This window comes from Gymnoscopelus braueri (genome assembly GCF_963280865.1).
Source record: "Gymnoscopelus braueri genome assembly, chromosome: 15".
In the NCBI taxonomy this organism is placed as follows: domain Eukaryota; kingdom Metazoa; phylum Chordata; class Actinopteri; order Myctophiformes; family Myctophidae; genus Gymnoscopelus; species Gymnoscopelus braueri.
In genome coordinates this window covers 27,733,430-27,740,113 of record NC_137620.1, presented here as the reverse complement: position 1 = coordinate 27,740,113, position 6,684 = coordinate 27,733,430, and the positions used below count along the sequence as shown (strand labels likewise).

Here is a 6,684-nt window from a genome sequence, read left to right as displayed (position 1 = left end):
TCTATTCCACTACATATCAGAGCAAATAATACTTTTACTCCACTAAAACTTTATTTAGTTACTTTGTAGATTTTGATTATTATTACAAAACATACATTAACCACTTCAACCCTATACAATATACATTTCGGCCATTTGAAAATAGCTGATCTACAAGCTCACGATGCGCATTGTGAGATCTTTTATACATTTTATACAGGTGAAATGGGACATTCTGCATAATGACTACTTTCTACTTTTGGTACTGAACACATTGATTGCCAAGATCGCATATATGCGTTCTTTCAAATCCATCGCTTGATTGCCGCAATTCTGAAGAACGCATATATGCGTTCTTTCGAATTTTCATTGTTTAATCTGTGATCGCGGTGTTCTGTGAATTTTTCATCATCAGTTTCGTTTTCTGTTTACATCACACTCACCGGGTTCCGGATTCATGACGCAGATTCCGTTTCAGGTTCTCGGAAGGCCTTTTTTAGGCATTTTAGGCGAGCATAGGGAAAAACACGTTTTTTCACACGGTATAAAAAACTAACGGAGAGCTCTAGTTCTATTTTCTTTAGTCTGGATGACGAACAGCCATCGTCGTCGTGTATCACATCGAACTGAAGCCCGATCGCCGATCTGCTAAAACGTCACATCCGGTTTAGACGTATGGACTGTTTGAGCCTGTTTGGGGGGGGGTGAAGCGAGTGAGCGAGTGATCAAGGTGTCGATTTGCTGCTCTCTGCTGGTCGATCTGTCGTATGTGTTTAAAACCGCAGCCAGACAAACTATTTGAATGAAAAATTACAAAATAACAACAACAAAAAAACACGCAAATCGCTGGCACATTATGAGTCATCACGGTGTAATTTGCAATGTTAAACCCAAAATCAATTTGGGTTTAACATTTAAAATTTTTAACATTTAAAATTTTTCTTATTTCCACACAACTCCTTTATGCTATATTAATGACATAGTTAAATATTGAAAATGGGTGGTCTTCCCCTTTAATGGGTTAAAGGAAAAAAACATTTTGGTCAGTTTTTGCCTTCAGAGTCAAATTAACGCTCAGGGTTTTTCTGTGTAGGACACTAGAACTATTCACACCAAATAGCAGAGATGCTAATGTTTGGCATGCAGAAATATGCACAATAATGGCATTCTTTATTTTGTTAATGAATATCGTTCTTTTCTGGTGTTCGATATGTTTTTTATATCAAGTAAACATGATATGAATGGATAGTATTGTATATATTTTCTTTTATGGGTCATGTCCCAAACAGTATTAGAAATAGTAGAGCCCACACCAAGGTTATTGTAGTTTTGGATTTTTCATCACATTGCATACATACATTCATTTACATTTTCATGTTGACTTACAGTAGGTGTGCTGAGGCACAATGGTATGCTGTGAGAAAGCCCAGGTGTGTTTTGTGATTTTGTGACAAGTGACAAGTACACAGTAATTGCATTAATATCCAACCTCACAAAAATATATGTATTTACTGTTTAAATGCAAATTAGTTGTCATTGTCAGTGCATCTCTCTTTCTTCTTAGCTTGGTCTCTCTCTCTTCTCACGCACGCACGCACACACACACACACACACACACGTGTCTTTTTTTGTATTGGTTCAAATGGGTTTTGATGCAGCTTCTATGTAATTTAGCAAAATTTCAAATCAATCCTTGAATCATTTTGAAAATGTCAAACATACATAAGGTGCATGCGGTGAAAACAGAAATAATTGAGGCAGAAATGTTTCTTGTTGCAAATAGAGAAACAGATAGCAGCAGATATATACTGTACAATTGCAGTCTCTTATACACAGCGGAGAGACGTCACTTAGCAGCAGATATCAGACCTGTAACTGTGTATATACATAAGTGATAGTGCCAGTGCAGCGGTGTAGTGGAGTGTAATCACAGGCATATATACATAAAGTGATGATAATGCCTGTGTGACAGCCTGCGTCGTGGAGACTGACATGATGACATGGCTCAGCGCTTCCTCAACAGCATGAGGGCAGACAGCTAGAATAGTCAGGTGGAATGGCCTCTGATACATAATAGTGGGGTCCTTGGGTCCTTGAAAAAAAAGTTTGGAACATTTTTTAATAATTTTGGGGGTCCCTGTCAAAACATTAAGTAGAAGTAGCAATACCACAATGTAAAAATACCCTGTTAGAAGTAAACGCCCGGTATGCTTTTCAAGTTTTTCAAAAATAGCCGGCTATTTTTGAATAGCCGAAGTATAAGTATATATGTATAATATAGGGCTTAATTGGTTAATGCATGTGTTGTACAAAACCGCCTCTGAGATAATACACGTATAAAGTATTGAAAAAATTTAATATTCAAGTAAAGTAAAAAATACCTCAAAATTGTACCTAAGTTACCTGAGTAAATGCACTTAGTTACTTTACACCACTGTGAGTATTATCAGTATAGGCTATTATTATCACCACAGGACATTAGGTTTTGCACAAAGAGACACTTTACTGGCTGCTCTGGTCGGTGGCCTAAACCACACTACAGGTGTGGTCTAAAGAGAGTGCAATGACACGTGTTGCGCGGGGATTAAGGCTGAAGAAAAGAGCTAATTAGCAGGCTAATGATGCTCATGCGCTTGTTGGATCAAAAGGCTGTTTAGGAAATGGGAGACGCGAGCACAGAAGCAGGGTTTATAAATGAATCCTATCACACTGATGGAGTCATTTAGCCTGTTCTGAATTATTAGTATTATTTGAGGATTATGTGCTGTGTGTGGCTGGTTCTATAGTGAACGGGGCTGGCTGGCTGGACGAAACAGTGATGACTGTATACAGTGGTTAGCACTTGATAACGGCAGTAATACCATCTGAGTGCCTCTGTGGTACCACAAAGGCACCACCACTACTTGGTGGTGCCACATTTGACACCTTTTTTTAGGTGTAGTGTGGCTGATCGGCCACGATGTGGCGCATGTGAGTCCATGAACCCTACAGTACATTATTAACAGGGGAAGGGTGATTGCATTTCAAAGTGATTTTTATTTTTATTTTTTGCATTAATGACTTGCATTAACTGTTCAACAATATGTTGCTGTTTTTTTGCCAACACTTTTTTCCGCCTCTCCAAACTGCCGCTCTAGCCTCTAGGCGGTCACCTAGGTCGCCTGTATGGACTAGAGCTGGGATCGGGCAGATTTTTTCAGCCCGAATACGACCCGTTACCGACAGCTTTGTGTCCGACCCGAATCGAGCCCGACCATTAATTACAAGTAAGACGCGCGAACGCGGGAAGCGAACGCCAAAAACAAAACAAAAAATGAAAAAAAAGTATTAAAAAAAAAGTAACCAATAAAAAAATATATAAAAAATACAAAAGAAATCTGCGTTAAAAGGAGCATCTTAGAAAAATAAAAATTCACAAAAAAAAAACTTTGAATGTTTTTGAACAATTCAACAAAGTGTTTCACCCACTTCCGGGGGGCGGAGCCAAAATCCGAGCCCGAAGTATTTCTTCGTAGACCCCCACTTAGGGGGGGTAGAAAAAGTTTCGGAGCGATTCGGGCACTTTTCATTTAACATGGGGTTTCAATGGGGAGTTTTTAGGAGGCTTCTCCGGGGCGTGGCTTCCGGGGGAAGGGGCAGGCTTAAACGCAACCTTGACAGGTGTGTTCAGTTTTCAAAGACCTTTCATTTGATGTATGGTACGTCTATATTGGACATTTACTTGGCTGCACACAGGCAGTGCACAGGCAGTGCACACAGAGACGCAGAGACGCAGAGACACACACAAGCCGAGCACGATGTCATAGTAAGCTACGTGACAACGCACTGTGCGTTGTCACGTAAACCAGGAAGTAGAACAGACACGGGTGAGCCTCTTTCTTTGGCGTTTCGCCCAGGCGGACCGTATTTTTACACTTTATTTTCTATATATCAACAATATGACCGATCCGAATTGAATTCCGACCACCAATTATGCAAATGCATCCGACCCGTGCACGGTCCGTCGGTACCCGACAGTTTCGGTCGGGTATCCCAGCTCTAGTATGGACGCGCCGGCCCTGCTGATGACTCTCTACCACATCGCGCCGCCGGTCCATCCTGGACGTACCTTACGGTAGTCCTTAATGATTGCAGAGAATCTGATTATTTTGATCTCTGGCTTTCTGGCGTGGACGTCATGCCACTGATACTCTGGAGACAGAATCTTGGTGGGTTTGTGGCGCCAAAGGTAGGCGTTCAGATGAGACTCATCCTGCCACGCTGCCTCGATGCCCCGCTGGGCGTCCAGCTCAAAGTTGTCACTGCACGTCGACAGCATGTGATGGACGGACGCCGGCTCCCCTCCGAACGCGCCCCCGCCGTAGTAGAAGTCGCCCTCGTCGGCGGACATGAAGGCTTTAGACTCCGGTCTGCGTTCGTAGATGAACTGGCTGCGCTCTTCTTTGGTGAAGTGATTAAAGTGTAACACGGCGACCAGCTTACCTAGAGTTTCAGATCCCCAGTGGTCATGGAACTTCGAATCAACGTCAAAACAGAAGATGTAGTCGGCGCCATCGCGCAGCTCCGTTTCGATAAAATTGGCAATTATTTTTGACCTGCCGGCTGTTATCTCCTCCCAGCGTTTTGAGTTTGGCGCTGGCTTGACAAACAACTCCCGTCCTGCAGCCATCTTAACGGAGGGGACTTGCTCTGGCCTATCCGTGAAGACGTAATAATGGACTTTAAATCCCACGAAGAAGTACCTCTCTGCGGTTTCCAGGAAATCCTTGAGGAATTGTATGTATTCACCAACGGAAAAAAACTGTAACTGCCACGGTGATGTTGCAGGGTTTGTAGATGCCATCCAACAACGCGGGTTCGAATGTGGATTCCCATACGATCGGAGCTAACCAGGGCGTCATCGCGACAACGTCGGTGCGTCCAGTCAGGGCGCTCGGTTTGTCGTAGCGAAGATATTCCGGTGCAATCGTTTCTCTCTGACACGTCAGGGCCAAGGGGACTGTCGGAGCTGGAGCCGGGTCCACATTCTTGGGGACTGTCGGAGCTGGAGCCGGGTCCTCATTCTTCCAATTCAAAGAACGGTGGATTAGGATAACCGCGGCGGAGGCCAACATCCCTGTGACTATTAGACAAAAGGCCCTTCTTTTGTCTGGTGGCCGGAACCAGCTAGTTCGAGGGCGAGCCAGTGGCGGAGCCATGACCATCCTCAAGACCGTCTTGAGAATTAGAGATAGTCAAAGAGTGAATTACTTAGTTACTAAGTTGAATAATTCTTCTCTTGGACGTGGAAATATTGAGTTCACCATTTATATAGTGCTTGGCTGGATGCTCGTGACATCTTACTGATGTAAGCTATCTCCATATATGGAGTTTACGTTGGATATAGGTCGGATAACTCCACATAAGAGCGTTCATTTGTATAACTATATTAGGTATATATTCTGCTTAGCATCTCTCCTCTTTCCCGAGTCCTTTCATTTCAATGAAATCCATTGCAATTCTGAGAAGACAGACGTGGCTGGAGTCTTCACAACCTATACATGATTATTAGGCAACAATGAATATCCTGACCCAAACACCAGATAGAGAAAGATTTCTTATCAACCATCTGCAGAACTTTACAAGATGAGGATCTCCATGAAAAACAAAGACTGTTAGCCTGTGTATCATATGATAGCCTACCGTATAGGCCTCAGTGTACACAGTAAAATCCTCAGTGTTCATTTAGGAGTGTCAAAATGCCACTAATAATGAGGACTTTATTGTGTAGGCTATAACCTTTATGACATAAGTTGTTTTGCAATTTACCAAAATACATCTTGATAATATAACCCATACAATTATTTGTTTCACTTCTCAACAAGTTCAGCTTCAATTGCAGCTTCTATCTGTTGACTGAAAGCAGCCCTGTCTCAAATAGACACAACATGCCTGTGTGTCTCTACCGCCATTAGTTGCTCTCTACCGCCATCTAGTGGCACCACATAGAAAAAAGTGGTACCACAAAAATAGGTGGTACCACAGGGGCACCAGAGGGGTACCACCCCTGACATTGTCAAGGTACTACCACTGTACCTTACTGGGGCGTTGTAGTAATATAGGGTAATTCAATAAGCTCAGAAAAATAGCACATCTAGAAGCTCACAACGTGGCATTGTTGTGAGCTTGTAGATCCGTTTTTTTAATTATTTTTTAATAGTTAAAATTGTTGATAACGTAGGGCTTAAACATAGCTGCACCCATTTTCAACCTTAAAGAAATAGTTCACCCAAAAAATTACTTATTTTCTATCTATTACACACCCCATGAAGCCTTCAATTCATGGCGATTTTTTTAGTTTTTGTCGTATTCCTAAGCCAATAATTTGAGTACCTTCTCCTACCGGCTAATGTATCCGGTAGGAGACACAAAGGAGACTCTTTGTGTCTCCTACCGGATATACACACGTCATCAAATTATTGGCTCAGGAATGCGCCAAAAACAAAAAAGTCTTCACGAATTCAACGCTTCGTGGGGCGTGTAATTGATAGAAAATAAGCCATTTCTTGGGTGAACTATTTCTTTAACTTCATATAATTGCTCCTCACTAATGCTCATTATAAAACGGGGCACCATCATGCTAACTTTCCAGGAATAGAAAGCCTTGCAGTTTCTATGAGCTTGGATTCCCCATCAATGATGTCACTGGTAGGAGGGTTTCTGAAC

The 6,684-nt window shown here is 42.2% G+C and overlaps 1 pseudogene across 1 annotated transcript; it reads right to left on the bottom strand.

Annotated features, from left to right (window-relative positions):
• Positions 1 to 4,051: 4,051 nt before the first annotated feature.
• Positions 4,052 to 5,093, bottom strand: LOC308101462 (histo-blood group ABO system transferase 2-like; annotated as a pseudogene). Its single transcript has one exon. The product of its transcript is annotated as a histo-blood group ABO system transferase 2-like (transcript).
• Between the last annotated feature and the right edge of the window lie 1,591 nt (positions 5,094 to 6,684).